Genomic DNA, 16,872 nt, shown 5'->3' on the forward strand with positions numbered 1-16,872 from the left:
GACTAGGCAATCAATAGTAACCAATACAATGTCCAAAACCAAACTTGTTTTCTACTTCCCACCTCCAAAATATACTTCCTCTCTTGAATTTCCATTATTGATTAACATATCACTGTCTAGACACTTGGTGGTCCAAACTAAGAAGCTTGGAGTTATCTTGATACTTCCCTTATTGCCCCTGTCCAGTCGCCAACAGTTCCTATCAATATGGATGATGAAGCCTCTTATAGATCTGTTCTCTTCTCTCATTTCCACTGTCACCTAAATATCTCAATGGTCACCTCCTCACTATGTTTCCTGCCTCATCGGCTTTCCTAAATTTGGAGAGTTATCTTTTAAATAACAAATCTGATCAAATCAATCTCCAACTTAACACCATTGGATGACTCATCATCCACAGAACTGAAATGAACATCTTCAGCCATCATTCAAGGTCCTTACTGATTTATCCCTTGCCTGCTGCAGCAACCTCAACTCCAGCCCCTTCCCTCATCTTATTCTTTAGCTACTCCAGAGCATTACTGTTCTTCAAACCAGACACACCATATGATACACCAGTCACTTTGAATCCTTCCACTTCCCAGGCATTATTAGTGACTTCTATTCTCCTCACGAGAAAATTAATTACTCCAACTGTATTCCTATGGGAATACATAGCATAAGAAAAAAAGCACCAAGAAAAAAAGTGTAATTCTCACTGAGGCCCTTAATGTATCATATTACAGCTTTATTCAGTCTGCATGGCTAGATCACGGGCTATTAAAGATGAGGTATTATCTATCTTTATCAACAGTTTCTGGCACAGTGCTTAGAACATAACAGGACAGCTCTAAATGAAGGGCTATTGAAATAAAGGAATTGAACTGATTTCAGTATATGTACCCAAAATTATTATTAAGTCCCAGGGACTAAGTCTAATCACTCAGTTAAAAGTATTGCTAAAAAAAAAATAAAACCACAGGCCCCAATGGTCTCATTTAGACTGAGTTCCTAAACCTGGGCTTAATACCCAATCTAACTGCAGTTTCAGCCTCCCCCAGAAGTTTGGCCTTAACCAGTCAGTCAGGATTTTTTTTTTTTTCCATCAGCACCAGTGAGTCTGTTACCTGTGTCCTCTCCATCCCCCAAAGAAAGATGAGGTAATCTGCATGATAAGACAGTTACTTTTCGCCCTAGTGAACAGCATGGTCTGGAACAATCTTTTCTTTTGCTAATAACTTTCTTGCCCCCACCCTCCATCTATAAAAACTTTCCATTCTATACAACTCCTCGGTGGCGTGCCTCTCTACTTGCTAGATGGGATGCTGCTCAATTCATCAATCTTTAATAAAGCCAATTAGATCTTCAAATTTACTTGGCTGAATTTCATTACTTAACATTATCTCTAATAATAGTAAATCCTCTAAAAAATTACTATACCGTATATCTGGACATTCACTTTGTCTGGTCAGGGTGAACAAGCACCTATGGTTATCTGCCAAAACTTGCTGACCCCTCCTGTCCTTTATAAAGGACCTTAACAGCATTAGACTATTGGCCATGGTGCAAGGGAATCACGATTCTGGAATGCGGCTGTCCCAACGACTTCCTCTTTTTGTGCACACATAAAATCAATCTCTTAAGTCTATTTAAAGAGATATAATTAGTGCCCCAATAGCACATTACTACATCTCATATCCAAAGCAAAATTTGTACAATAATGTTATAATGTGGCTCTTGTCCCCTCTGTCTCTTAGATTTCTACCTAGCCCCATTTGCCAGGAACAGCCCAGGATCTAGCTCTCATCTCTAATGACCCAAAACTGCTGGAGGCACCAAGAAAAGGGGCAAGAGGTAATCAGAGGGCCTGAGCTGAGCTGAGTGTGGCGTGATTCTATTGCCTTTAACTAACAGTCTGGTGCCCACAAATATGGCCTTAATAAGGTCATGCACTTAAATGTCCCTTTTATTTTCATTTCCTGCTCAATCAGCTGGAATAGAATGAGAGTTGCTGCTAAGTGACTGCTCTACGGAGGAAGCAAATGAATATCAGTTATGAGCATGTAAAGAGTATAAAATCTGAAAAAGGGTAAAGTGTATTCCCACACTGCGGAACTGGAGGTGCTTTGTAGGGCTGCAAGACTCTACTCCTCCCCCACATCCCATCCTGTTTACGAGTACAAAAGATCAGACTTCTCAGAAAGTCCTGCTTGCATGTAGGCCTTATTGAACAAAAGCGCTACATTTCTACAGGGGAAAAAAAAATTATATTTATGTTTCTCAACAGAATCTGAATTTCTTTTTCTTTATGTGGCCCTTTTCTCTCTCTCTCTCTCTTTTAAGATTTATACAGTCCACTTGACTAATTTTCATCTTATTTAAACTTTAAAGCTAAATGATGTATTTTTCTCTACTTTATAGGTTAAAGCTAAATAATTTGGGTTTTTTTCTTTAAAATTTAATAATTTTCAGGGCACCTGGGTGGCTCAGTCAGTTAAGCGGCTGCCTTCGGCTCAGATCATGATCCCAGGGTCCTGGGATCGAGCCCCAAGTCGGGCTCCATGCTCAGCAGAGAGCCTGCTTCTCCTTCTCCCTCTGCCTGTCGCTATGCCTACTTGTGTTTTCTCTCTGTCAAATAAATAAATAAAATCTTTAAAAAAAATAAAAGAAAATAAAAATTTAATAATTTTCTTCTTTCTGTGGAATAACTCTAATATATAATCTCTCTGAAAAATTTAGATCCCTGCTTGCTCCTCTCTTCAGTATATTTCGCAAACACAGCTCCTCTCAAGCTTCCTATCACCCTTACAGGCCTTTCTAACCACCTCTGTTCAGAAAATGGTTAGGTTTGGGACTCAGTCTCTTGTCGTTCCTTTCCAAATTCTTTTGTCTCATCATAAAATCTACTAGAACTCACTTCCCTGCTATAGCAGTTTGCAAAAATGGCCACAACAACCTATATGCACGCCATTTGCAATATGACTTTGCCTCCCACTAAGAAGCAGAATCTATCTCCCCCACCTTGAATATGAACTGGTGCTATTAGTGCTGTCAGTGGAAGTGAAAGTATGCCAATTCCAAGAGGATTTGCACACTTCTCCTCACTCTCTTAGAACCCCTCATATCTCTTGGATGAAACCTCAACTAGATCCTGAATGATGGGACACCACCACTAGCAGTGCAAGCCATTCCAGCTGAGGTCATTGTAGAATAGCCAGACCCTCACTGACTTAGCAGCTTATCACAGAAGCATCAGTGAGACCAGCCAAGATCAAAATACCTACCAGCCCAGCTCAGCCGAAACTGTTGACCCACAAAGCTGTGAACCTTAGTAAATGGTTGTTGTTTTATGCCACTAAGTTTTGGGATAATTTGCTACACAGCAAAAGCTAACTAATATAGGGGCTCATACACATTCCTTAACAATCAAGTCTCTTCTCTACCCTGCTACTTTTCTTTTTACATGATAGGCTAAATATTTCTCATCAGGTAGATTACTCTTTCACCTAAACACATATTATAAATTCTTATAGTTCAATGCAAAAAATTTCTTCATTCCCAAAGTATCTGGAAAGGGTGTTCTTAGCCACAGTGATATCAAAGGAGGTATAATATAAAATTTCCCTCAAGAATCAAGCATTTAAGGTTATATTAATTCATACAATTTTCAAACCTTTTTCTATTCCTTTTAGGATTATAATCTTCTCTGTGCCAGATATTATACAAATTATATCTCCTTTCATCTTTTTTTTCCAGTAGGCTCCACGCCCAACATGGGGCTTGAACTCACAATTCTGAGATCAAGAGTCACATGCTATATTGAACCAGCCAGGTGGCCCTCCTTTCATCTTTTCTATGAGAAAAAAAAGTTAATTCATTTCTTCATATGTTTCATTTCAGAGACTATGCTTCTTCCATTAAATCCTACTGGCTATTTTCACTTTGAGAGTATGTGACGAATGCCCTAATTTCTTAAAAGACTTAGATATTCTAACATTTGTATACATCAACTTGCGGAACTTAAACCAAAATCCTGAAGTTTGTTTACTTGTTCATTCAAGTGGCAGATGCAGCATAAAAATACACATTTTTTGGATTCCATCATGCTCTTAAGCACCAAATCTCAGGGTTTACCTGTGTACTTTGCTGCTTTTTTCCTCTTCTCAGAGGTTGTGACAATAGGCCATGCCACTTTTTCCTACTCCTTTCTATGTGCGCCTTCCTGTGGAACAAATCAGCCATCTTCTCTAAAAAGTTCTTACTTTTCCCAGCCTGCCTTCTAATCTGTGACTGAAGTAAACAGAGGAGAAGGAAGAAGGAATGCAAATCAAGACATGAAAACATTCATTAACAGTAAGATGCCAACTTACTCTTGCCTGGGAGATTCATCCCCTGGCCCTTGGTTACACATATTGTAAGCTTTCTGGACAAGGTCTGCTTCTTCCTTTATATTTTGACAAGATGGCTATTCAGTAAATAAATGTTGAGGAATAGTAATACAAAAGTGGAAATCATAGCTCACCCCCTCACCCTGGCTTTATGTTGCATTCAAAAGAATTAACTTTTATGGCCTTTAACTTGAACTTTATGTTTTTTCCTTGCTAACGGCTATTAACATTAATATTGCACCACAGAGGAGATTTTTGTTTTTCTTCTGATAGCCATCTTTCAACAAGTCTGGCTGCAAGTAAATGAGATCAGCACTTCAAGAGCCAACTATTGTGTGGCTTATTGTCCGTACTTGCTAAACTTTACTTTCCCCATAGTTTGCCTCCGTTTCTATCGCTGACTCTCTCTTGTAATGAAAATGAATGCCATGATTTAAATGAATGATATGAAATATGATCTATTCTGCCTGCTGGTACACAGTATGTTTCATCTCATTACCACATTCTTAAAGAATAATTAGCATCTCTAGGGCTGAATTGGATATTACATATCCAACGTTTGCAGATACATTTATTCACAATTAGAAAACAGTAATCCTTTCCACACAGTAAGCCTCAGCTGTAAGTTCTACCAGTCCTAAAAATTGAAATTATTCTCTGGGGAACACAGATTGTGTTACTGATGAGTGACCAGCATGCTAGCGGAGCCCAGAAACTTCCCATTTGCAGGTTTATAAAACTGACTCTATGGTTATATCTCTGCATTTCTTCCAAGGTTACTTATACTCCTTAAAACACTTTAAAGTTGGATAATAAAATAAAAGTTGGATAATAAAATAAAACACTGTTTTATTTATTTATTCATTTGAGAGAGCAAGAATGAGAGAGAGAGAGAGCACATGAGAGGCGGGAAGGTCAGAGGGAGAAGCAGACTCCCTGCTGAGCAGAGACCCCCCCCCACCCCCCACCCCATGCGGGACTTGATCCTGGGATTCCAGGATCATGACCTGAGCCAAAAGCAGTCGTTTAACCGACTGAGCCACCCAGGTGCCCCGAGAACTAACACTATTTAACAGAAATAGTCAGTTTCAAAATCCACAAGTATTTGCAATATATTCAGATAATCAAGACCAATAATTAGGACATTACTTAATCTTCTGGAGCGCTTGCTCATACATCTATTATCAATATTTATATGTCAGCTGGATGTGGAAACAGAAACACAGATTTAATGTAAGTATAATGCACTTTATCTTTACATTTGGACAATTCAGAATTTAAATTTTTTTTTAAAGATTTTATTTATTTATTTGACAGAGAGAGAGCACAAGTAGGCAGAGCAGCAGGCAGAGGGAGAGGGAGAAGCAGGCTCTCTGCTGAGCAAGGAGCCCGATGTGGGACTCGATCCCAAGACCCTGGGATCATGACCTAAGCCGAAGGCAGACGCTTAACGACTGAGCCACCCAGGTGCCCCTAGAATTTAAATATTAATCTAAGCATGCAATTTATTCATTTTCAAATAAATTTAAATTGAAAGTTAATTGCATAATATCTATCTCACAAAACGTACTCTTAACAAAAAAATACAGAAAGTTATATTCAGAGTAGAAAATAGTGTACATTCATGTTTTATCATCAGTCCCTTGGTTTATTTTTTTCTTTTCTTTAAATTCTATTTTTTTCTCAAATCTGCTAGGATTTTATTTTCCTATTCCCTCAAAAAATATTTTCAAGCTCATCTTATTTCTTTAAAGAGAGGATTGTGCTTTATGATCTGACATTTCTAAAACCTTACCCTTTTTATGGGTCTGTTTTGGCAGATGGTTGTTTCTGCTGGTTCTTGTCCTTGGTGCCTGGCTAAATTTTACTGTGATTAACCTATTTTCCTTATGGAACTACTGTGGGCATTCCTGGAGGCCTAGGATTTGCGTTTGCTTTTACTAGGCACACACAGGGGCACTACCAGTTCCTGACCACCTTAAACCAAATTCACACCTAGCATTCTTTGAACTGCCTCGCTGAGGTGTATTTAAGCAGCACGGCCTTGAAAACATCAGTGTTTGGCTATAACTTCTCAATGATTTGTTTATTTCATCTTGGTTTGGTTTTTGTGCCCTCTTTTATCCAGCACTAAAGTGAGTCCTCCTGCAGTCCCCTTGGGATTGGAGGGCAGGGAGTTTTCACCCTTGTCCTGAGGGTACAGCCCTTGGGGACTCAGTTTTATGCAGGGAGAATGTTTCCTCTTAAACTCCCAACCATGGGTGGGCCCTGAACTCAAGATGACCAGGTTTTGTAACCTAGAATAATACCTGGCCAATGCCCTCCAGCAGAATGCCTTCAATGCTCCAGCGATCCTTCTGGGTTCTCCTTTACCTCTGAGATTTTGGCTGGGGTTTCCTTATTAGTTTTTAGCTTTTTGGACACTTTTAAGATTCTATATGTGTTCATCTCGGGTTTTTTTAGCTGTTTTCAGTGACGTGACTGGTCTGAGTATCCTATCCCACTATGTTTCCAGAAAGAGAATCTAACCCAGCTTTAATAAGTCTCATTAAAGCAAACTTGTTCCAGGTGTATGAAGCGTCTGCTTTAATTATATCTTTTAATTGCAAGTAACAAACACAGTTAAAGCTACCTCAAATAACTGAGGGTAGTTATAAGGGTATGGGTGCACAGGACCCAGAAGCAATTAAACAATCCAAACCACAGAAAGAGGAGGAGCTTTTTACGATGGGCCACATAGAGACAGGAAGAACTGGAAAACCATAGGAGACTGTGGGCCTATGCTCCACCTCAGGGGTTCTCAAACTTCAGAGAGAATCAGAATCGCCTGGGGGACTGCTGAAACAGATTGCTCCTCCCACCGGCAGTTTGTGAAGTAGGGCCTGTGAATGTGCATTTCTACCAAATTTCCAGGTGCTGGGCCGCTGCGGGTCTCTGGACCACCCTTTGAGAACCACTGCTGGACTGCATCATTGCTGAAGAACGAAGGCTCTGAGTTTCACCACTGACATCTCAATCCTAGCTCCCCATCTACTACATGTGTGAAGCTAGACATGGTCTCTTTCCTCCCCATACCTCACTTTCCTGGCTCAGTGACTCAGATTCCTTACCTGTAAAATAGGTAAACTGGTAGCACCTGCCTCAAAGAGTTTGTTGAGCAGATTAAATGAAATAAAAAGATGTAGAATGCCTAGCATAGTGCCAGTATTTGGCAAGTGCTTGGAAATAGCTATTATTGTTATTCCTGGTCACTCACCTATTTTAAATAAATCATATTTCAGTATTTGTTCTCCTTTTAGCTCTTTGTATATGTCCAATTTTGCTTCCTATTACTTATTTGCTTTTTCTTCTCTCTCTCCTTCTGTCTCTCTCTCTCAGCAACTAAATTTTTGGAATCTGCCTTTGTTCCTCTGTAAATCCTGCCAGCTCTGGACCCCACACTTCACCCTTGTAATTTTCCCTTCGCCCTATATTCATCTCTAGGGTCATCAGTCTATCTCTGGCGGCCCCAGTGCTAGTTCTCAGGCATCTGATACCGTATCTGGTAGCAGCTCTCCCTCACATTTTGTTGTAGAAAATGGAATCTCTCCAGGCCTGATCAATTTACCAGTATCCCTGGGTTTGGGGGCCCAGGTACTCCTCACTCAATGGTGACCTTTGACCAAACAACCTCCCACATGGGGACAGATCTCCTCTGTTCTTTTAACTCTGTTCCTTAACCTTTGGGTTATGATACTGTGCGTGCAAATAAAGAGATAAGTTAACCAAGGGAGAAACTTGTATCATTTGAAGATAAGAAGGAGATGGACAATACCATTAGAGGAAAGAACAAAATTACTTTAAAAGTCTAAAACATTTTGCATAAACATCCTAGGTATTAGAACATCTGGGATCTTGTGGTCTTAGCCAACATCTAAATCTCTTCTACACTAAAAGCTTTCAATTCAGGCTCCTGGTGTATTTTTTCCTTTAGGATATTGTTAACACTTGTATTATCCAGACCAGTGTTAAAATGGATTCACTTAAGGAATATCTTATGCTTATGTCAGTATTGCTGAAATCTATTCGGCTTGTCTTGTTAGACTCTCTGAACTCATCACTAGGAGGGGTAAAATTTCCATTTCCTCTGATTAGTTACTGATAGACTGATAGCATGGCAGCATCTAGTTTCCCTACTTTTTTTGTTTACTCGGAACCAAAACTATGACAACTAAAGTTTGAGGATTAAAAAAACACAAGCACAAATTTCATTCACTTTAATTACATCAGTGTCCACACAAAATCTAAGCACCTTTGCCACAAGTTACAAAGACTCAGATGATGTGCGCTCAAAACATGCCATATACACTCAGGCGTCTCTAAATGAAAGTCTTGCATAACATCTGCAAATCTTTTCCTGCTAAAACTAGAACGTCATTAAAACAAATTACTGCAGTTTTTTTTTCTTTTAAGTGCAGAGACATCTAAAACTTCTCAGAAAAAAAACAAAAACAAAAAAAAAAACCCTTTAATAGTGTCAGTTATACCTTTCCAGACAGAACTGAAACACTGGGTAGAGTTTAAGTCTTCCCCTAGAAACAGAGGAAATCATTGTAAAATACTCCTCCCCTCTTTTTTCCCTAGGGCACAAATCACACAAAGTATTCTACATGGAAATTCTGGTCCCATACAGCTGGGAGAGCTGAAATGCCTGCTGTCAGCCTGTCTGTACAGGGTAAGGGGCTAGGAAATTATCCTTTGCACACAATTTTAAAGGTGGAAACCATTTTAAGACATGCCTTCAGATTTACCGCTAATTCTTCCTCTCATGCTAAAACACTTAAATTGAGCATTCTTTTTTTGAGATTAATTATATAAGATTTATGATCTTATTAATAGTAAAGTATTTCTCTCCTAAGACTCCACCTGCCCACTTCATTCTCCTGATCATGTTCTTCAGTTTTTATGTGTCCACAGTTAAAAGCCTCTCTCTCCATGAACCTACTAACTTCATGTTGAAACTCACATATCAGCCAACAAAAACAGCTCGACCACTCAACCTTACCTACCTGACTGCTCCCCAATTTTACCATCTCCTTTTTACCTTTGAGTCTTGAACATGTTTTCTCTCCCCGCCTTCCCCTGTGCCCTGTGCTACCTACCTTTCTCCCCAACTACTCCCCTCCCTCACCCAGGTCTTAACGCAATGTCCCCACTTGGGGCAATGTTTCCTGGCTCCTTGTCCCAGACCCACACCCACCTTCCACTGAAGACCTGATAAATTTATAGACAGTAGGGCAGTGGGAGGATGTAATGACTAGGACCATGGATTCTGGAAATGAAACATGGATTTAAAAACTTAAAGCTACCATTTACTAGCTGTGAGGTCCTGAGCAGGAAAACTTCATCTTTCTGAAGCTCCAATTCCTCATACATAAAATATAAATAATATTAACACTTATCTTATAGAGTTGTTGTGAGGATTAAACCTGTTAATGCATATAAAGCACTAAAAATAGTGTCTGATGCACAGTAACTATTCAATTAGCATTAGTTATTAGTAATATTTCCACAAAATCTGGATTTCCTACAAACTATTATATGATGTTTTATATTATTGTCATACTATAATTCTTATTTTCTTAACATGACGCTCCAAATGTTATCAGCTCTTTAAGGAAAAGGATCTTTTTTTTTTTTTAAAGATTCCATTTATTTATTTGAGAGAAGGAATGAGAGATAGAGAGCACGAGAGGGAAGAGGGTCAGAGGGAGAAGCAGACTCCCCGCCGAGCAGGGAGCCCGATGCGGGACTCGATCCCGGGACTCCAGGACCATGACCTGAGCCGAAGGCAGTCGCCCAACCAACTGAGCCACCCAGGCGCCCTAAGGAAAAGGATCTTGTCTGGCTTGTTAACTGTTGCATTCTAAGCACCACATATTTGTACAAGGCATAGAATACTCACTCAACAAGCATTTATGGATCAATGAATAAGTGAATTATTGTCAGAAAACGAATCTGCCTCCAAGCCATGAGTACCATCCTCCATTTTAGGGGATTGTCACTGTATCCCTAGAAACCCAAGTCCTCTGCTAACAACTCAGGGGCTTCCCTGTCTAGAAGTACTCCCTGGCTTCTCTCACACTCAGGTCCACTGTGTATTATCTTTCAGGTTTTGGACTTGAGTTGGCTATTGGAATATTCTACCTAACTTGCTGATCTCGCTCCTGGATTTAACTACTTAATTCTTAGACTTAGTGGATATCTGGACTTGCTTGTTTCCTAGACTGTTTATCAGACTTTGTATTCTAGCTGTACATACGAAATATCTGCCATGGGTAACCATTTCCTCACATCTAATCTCTATCTTATTCCCACCTATAACTGAGGAAATTGATAATACAGCACCCCAAAATATGACTTTGTTCACCAACTAGGTAGCTCTAAAGAAAAGAATTATCTGTTCTGTATCAACTAGAATTATATTATTTGTTACTTTCACATTATTATGGTACAGTGACAACTGGTTTTATTAATAATGCTTTAATTAAATACATTCAGTATCAGTCTACTCCTCTGAGTTTTATTACTTGCAATGTTTAAAAATCTTCTATATTCATAACCCCATGACATATAACAGAAAGTGTTTCATACGAACAAAATCATGGGATGATACTGGTGGGTTATATACAAGTCCATATCAAGGGTACTAAAACAGTATTATTTCATCTGGTCATTGAAAAACATGCATTGAATTCCTACTATATTTCCATGTCTTAAAATAAAGGATAAATATATAAAGATGAATATTCCATGCCTTTAAAAGCTCACAAGTTAGTGGATTTAAGTTTCAGTAAAAGTAATCCTTAGCATTTGAAATAAAACCATTGTTTTCCAATTTTGCTCATCACCCCAAAAATGGTGCTGTCATGATTTGAAGGATAGCTGTTCAAATCATCTCTTTTGAAGTATCTTGTTTTCGTTAAATCTCCCTAAATATATATACAACATATTCAAAAGAACTTTCTTTCCTCATGACCCTTCATTTTTAGGTCAGGATTGAGTCTAACATAATAACCAATTTATTATAATACCCTGGTCTTAACATTCCAGGAAACATCCTAGGAAAGGAAGGAAGGAAAGCAAAGTTCAACATCCACGGAACCGATCCTTCCACAATTCTCCTCATCTGTACAGGCAATCACATTACTGCTACGGTTAAAACAGTGAAAGTGTATTCATAGGGCAAGAAGGAGCTAGGGGAAAGGACAACATTCTCAAGTGTTTATAATCCTACATAGACAGTACAAATAAAAACGGTTCTGGTCAAGTTATGCTTACATGTCTACATTTTTCTTCCAATATAGCTATAGCCTACAAGGAACAGATGTAATTTGTGCTACTAAATCTCTAACCATGGCCCTCAGTAATGTCTCTGCTGTTTTGTCTACTGATACAGTTCCAAAAAACACTTCTGGGTTAGTCTGGAGTTGGGGCTTTAGAAACAGGAAACCTGAGTTTGAATCCCACCTCCACCACCTGTGGAGTGGACAAGCTGTGATCTTCATCTACAAAATGGCAGAAATAACAGCTACTTCACAGATCTAAGGATTTTTTTTTTAAAAAGCTACATGAAGGGTGCCTGGGTGGCTCAGTCGGTTAAGCGACAGCCTTCGGCTCAGGTCACGATCCCAGGGTCCTGGGATCAAGTCCCGCATCAGGCTCCTTGCACAGCGGGGAGCCTGCTTCTCCCTCCTGCTCTGCCTGCCCCTCTCCCTGCTTGTGGGTGCTCTCTCTTTCTGTCAAATAAGTAAATATTTTTTTAAAAAGCTACATGAAGATGCCTACCAAATTTTATTCTCTACCGAGTCAAAAATTAATTTTTAAAAAAGGAGAAGAAGGAAGATTAATACAATGGAAAGGTTTTTTAAATCATGAATGTTGTCAAGCATGGAAATTGTAACTCTCTGGTTTCAAAAGTAGAACAGCTATTAACATTCAAAGAATAAAATCAAGCTATGAACTGGTAATTTGCTTGAGATGCTATGTATAAATGAATAAAGAATGAATTAATTTTACAAACCTAACAGGGCTGAGAAAGAGTGTGGTATGTGGACAGCATCCCTAGAGAATGTATATATCTTCCAACAAGCCTAGCTACAGTCCGAAAGCCACAACTATCAAAGGGTGCTGAGAAGTGACAGTGAGCCAGACCATAGCCATATTCAGGATTCCTCTTCTATCAGTGTTTTAAATAAGGATGATTTTACTGTTTGTAACTGATTCATCAGTTCAACTATTTATTAAACATTCACCCTCCAAATCTGCCTTCCAGCACTGTACAGTCTAGTAGAGGATACATTACAATATCCATAAGTAAACAAATGCAAAGAATAATGTGATGCATATAGTAAGTAATGCAAATGAAATACAATAGGGACTCCAAGGAGAAAAGAATTACTTCAGTGGGAGTACTCTGAAAAGACTTCATGAAGAAAATAATATTGATTCATTCACTCATACATCAAGCAAATGTACTTTGGCATTTTCCCTTATACCAGATACTACTTAAGAACTCAGAAACATATCCATGATCAGGATAGATGAAACTTACACTCTTAGAACAAGGAAACAACAAATAAGCATACACATGTAGACATATATGATAATTTTGGATAATGGCAATTGGTTTCAAACAAATTAAAATAGGGAAATCTGATGGAGGACAAATTGGGGGACAGGAAGAAGCAACTTCAGATAAAGCAGGCAAGAAAGACCCCTCTGGTTCTAGCATTTGAGCTGAGAACTGAAAACATTCTTGGCACAGAAAATAGGAAGCGCAAAAGCCTTGAAATGAGAATGAGCTGAGGATAACAGAAGGTTCATAAAAAGCTGGAATAAATGGAGAGGGGAAGGGTAGGAGAAAAATGCAAAGAGAGATACTTAGGGGCCAGATCGCATAGGGCCTCAAAGGTGACAGGAAGAAATTCACATTTTATTTAAAATCTATGGGGGAAAAGAGGAAATAAAATAAAATCTAGGGGAAGCTGCAGAAAGTTTTCTAATGTTACTTATTTCCATTTTTAAAAGATTACCATGGCTATTGCGTGGATAGAGGCAAGATCAGCAGCAAGAAATCTCCCGCAGAAGTTGAGAGAGAGGACGCTGGTAGTGGTGACTATAACGGGCAGATCCAGACTGTATTTTGGAATCGGAATAAAACATGTTCAATAAAAGTGTGTGGGTGGGTGTGGGTGTATAAAACTGTTTCACCTAACCATTTCAAATACTGGCAGCAAAAAAGGACAACGAAAAGAGAGAAAAGTAGAAAGAAATTCACATGTCTTGGTCCCCTGCTATGCCTAGGTACTTTAACCTTAATTTTTTAAATTGAATCCTCACAATTGCAGAAGTAAATATTGGTATCACACCTTCCTTGTTTTTTTTTTCCTGAGATAAAAAAAAGTGTCATTTATGACCCAGTATCTCTGTAGGGTTATGAGAAAGGCAGGAGTAAAGACAATGGCAGAAGAGGTATGCACAGGAAACCGGACGTCTCTGACTGAAGAATGAACATTTAAAAGGGAATAGTAAGAAACTAAAATGTGTATTGCCCTTCACAATTCTCTCTTCTCCCAGAATTTCACCACTGGATGCCCTACAAAAATCCTGGCTTAAAGTATCTCTCCAGGCTCCATCACCCAAAGCCACTCACACTGTCTTGTTAACTTCCACTGACAAACCTTCATCTGGACAGTATTTCCTGTCCTGCTGACGGATCTGATATTCTAGAAGTCCCCTGCTTTCGGAGGCTGCTGAACAGGAGATAACAATTTTGGTCTGTGTTTGCTTTGCTCATGGGGAGCCCCTTCATTCCCATTCCTGTCTCCCTGGAACCCCACCAGCCCCAGAGAATAATGGGGTTCCCCATCTCCTCCAGTTCTCATCAGGTATGGCTACCCTGGCCTGCCACAGTCCTCAAGACTATTCCTGAACTCCAGGTGTGGTCATCAGAGCAGCTGTGATTTCCTCTGCCAGCTGATAAGGCAATACTTGTGGCTTTACACCCTAGGTTTCCTGGCCTCATCCAGGAATGTCCAAGTAGCACATGATGGTCTCACAGTGGCAAAGCTTGAGTTCTTACCCCAGCACTGTACCCTGAAGCTTGGCAGCACCCTCCAGTGGAAAACCAATGAAATACAGCCTGAGACAGGTTTTGGCCGGTTGTGATGCTGTTTGGCAGAGACACTCCTCCTGAACAACCTCCTGAGTTGGCCTTAGGTCAAGCTGCCTGACACACGGGATGTGCCGTTTTCTACTCTCCACAAAGGTACGTGGATTAGGTAGGGGCCCTACATTAAAAGGGATACTAAAAACTAGTAAGTCCAGCAATTAAATATTATAATAATTTTATATGCACACATCATAGCATTACAACAAAGAGAGTAAAGACTGGTCAAAGTACCAGGAGAAAAACACAGATCCTCTGAGGGATTTCAACATACCTCTATCTTAAATGGACAGGGCAAGCACATAAAAGTAATTAGAAATATAGATTTGAACAACAGCATTTTAGCCATATTCTATAGCACTTAATATGTGCCAGGCACTGTCCTAAACGTTTTATATATTAATCGATTTAACCCTGACCACAACCCCTATTAGCCCAGTTGCATAGAGCTAGTAAGTAGCAGAGGCAGGACTAAAATCCAGGAAGTCTACTCCAGTTGCATAGAGCTAGTAAGTAGGAGAGGCAGGACTGAAATCCACAAAGTCTACTCCAGAATCTGTATCCTAACCACCATGTTATATTGCCTCTCTATGCAACAATAAGTTTATCTAAAATATATGTAAAAAATCACATATCCACCATGTGGTGCCTGGGTGGCTCAGTCGGTTGAGCATCGACTCTTGATTTCAGCTCAGGTCATGATCTCAGAGTTGTGGGATAGAGCCCAGCATCAGGCTCCATGCTTAGCATGAAGTCAGCTTGAGGTTCTCCCTCTCCCTCGCCCAGCTCTCTCTCTCTAAAATAAATAAATAGAAATCTTTTTTAAAAAATCATATAGCCAAAAAACAGAGAATACTCTTGATTTTCAAACATACTCAAATATAATAACTGACCAGTTTCACAAAAGAAGTCTCAACAACTTTTTAAATAGAAAAAAAAGGAAAAAAAATATGTTCAGAAAAACTAAAAACCACCCTCTTAAGTAAGAGATGGTTATGCACCAAAAACAATAAAATACCTAGGAATAAACTTAACCAAGAAAGTAAAAGACCTGTATTCTGACAACTAGAAAACACTGATAAAAGAAATTAGAGATGACATAAACAAATGGAAAGATATTCATTCCATGCTCATGAACCAGAAGAACAAATGTTGTTAAAATGGTCCATACCCAAAGCATTCTATAAATTTAATGCAAACCCTATCAAAATACCAAAAGCATTTTTCACAGAATTAGAGCAAATAATCCTAAAATTTTCAGGGAACTACAAAAGACCCCCAAAGAGCCAAAACAGTCTTGAAACAAAACAAAGTTAGAGATATCACAATTCCAGATTTCAAGTTATACTACAAAGCTATAGTAATCAAAACAGCATAGTACTGGTACAAAAATAGAACACAGGTCAATGGAATAGGATAGAAAGCCCAGAAACAAATCCATGATTACACAGTCAATTAATCTTCAACAAAAGAAGGAGATGTACGAATTCAAGTTAAAAGCCTTAAATATCTCTATTATAAATGAGAGGTAAAAATAAACATTTAAGTTTAGAAATTAAAAGGGACAACAGAACAAAACTAAGGCCAGTAGAAGCTAAGAAGTAATTAATATAGGACCACAAATTAACAAAACAAAAACAAAAAAATTGGAGATGATCAAAAAACCAGAGGCTGTTTCCTTGAAATAGAAAAACTGATCTAAACTGATCATGAGGAAAAGAGAAGTCATAAGTAAATAATACTGGAAATGAAAACTGAGTCATTGGTATACATACAGTATAATGTAGTTAAACTTTATTTCATCTTTATCTTGATTATAATTTCAATGGAAAAAATTAGCTTAACCATCAAATATAATTATTTTAGAGGGTTTTTTAATGAGGTTTTTTTTAGATTAAAAAAATTATTGTATATCCTGGTTTTCTAAGAGTTATGTTTCCTTGTTTGAAAATGAATGCATATATAACATTTGATATATATCAAATGAATCTATTGAGATGATCATATGATTCTTCTTTTATGTACTAATATAATAAGTTATAATGATTTACTTTCTAGTGTTAAACTAATCTTTTTCATCTTGGCATTAAAAACAACCTGGTCATTACATAAGTTTCTTTTTATATATTGCTAGATTGATTTGTTAATATCCATTTGGAATTTTTGCATCTAGACTTATGAGGGAAGTTGACCTAAATTTTTCTTTCTTATATTATCCATATTAGTTATTTGGTACAAGGGTTATCCAGCCTCATGAAAAATGTTCCCTTTTTTCCTATTGCCAGAAAGTAGTTC

General features: G+C 38.5%; 1 protein-coding gene and 1 long non-coding RNA gene across 2 annotated transcripts in view; one reads left to right on the forward strand and one right to left on the reverse strand.

Moving 5' to 3' along the window:
* The window catches only part of HMCN1 (hemicentin 1), a 489,046-nt gene that overhangs the window by 450,272 nt on the left and 21,902 nt on the right, over positions 1-16,872 (reverse strand). The gene's annotated exons all lie outside the window — the stretch shown is intronic.
* Positions 5,416-13,558, forward strand: LOC141373953 (uncharacterized). Its single transcript, XR_012380404.1, has 3 exons — positions 5,416-5,600; positions 8,991-9,081; positions 13,437-13,558. It is a non-coding gene; the product is annotated as an uncharacterized lncRNA (long non-coding RNA).

Source organism: Callorhinus ursinus, unplaced genomic scaffold (assembly GCF_003265705.2).
Source record: "Callorhinus ursinus isolate GAN/ISIS: 27379988/994484 unplaced genomic scaffold, GSC_fseal_2.0 scaffold13, whole genome shotgun sequence".
NCBI lineage: Eukaryota > Metazoa > Chordata > Mammalia > Carnivora > Otariidae > Callorhinus > Callorhinus ursinus.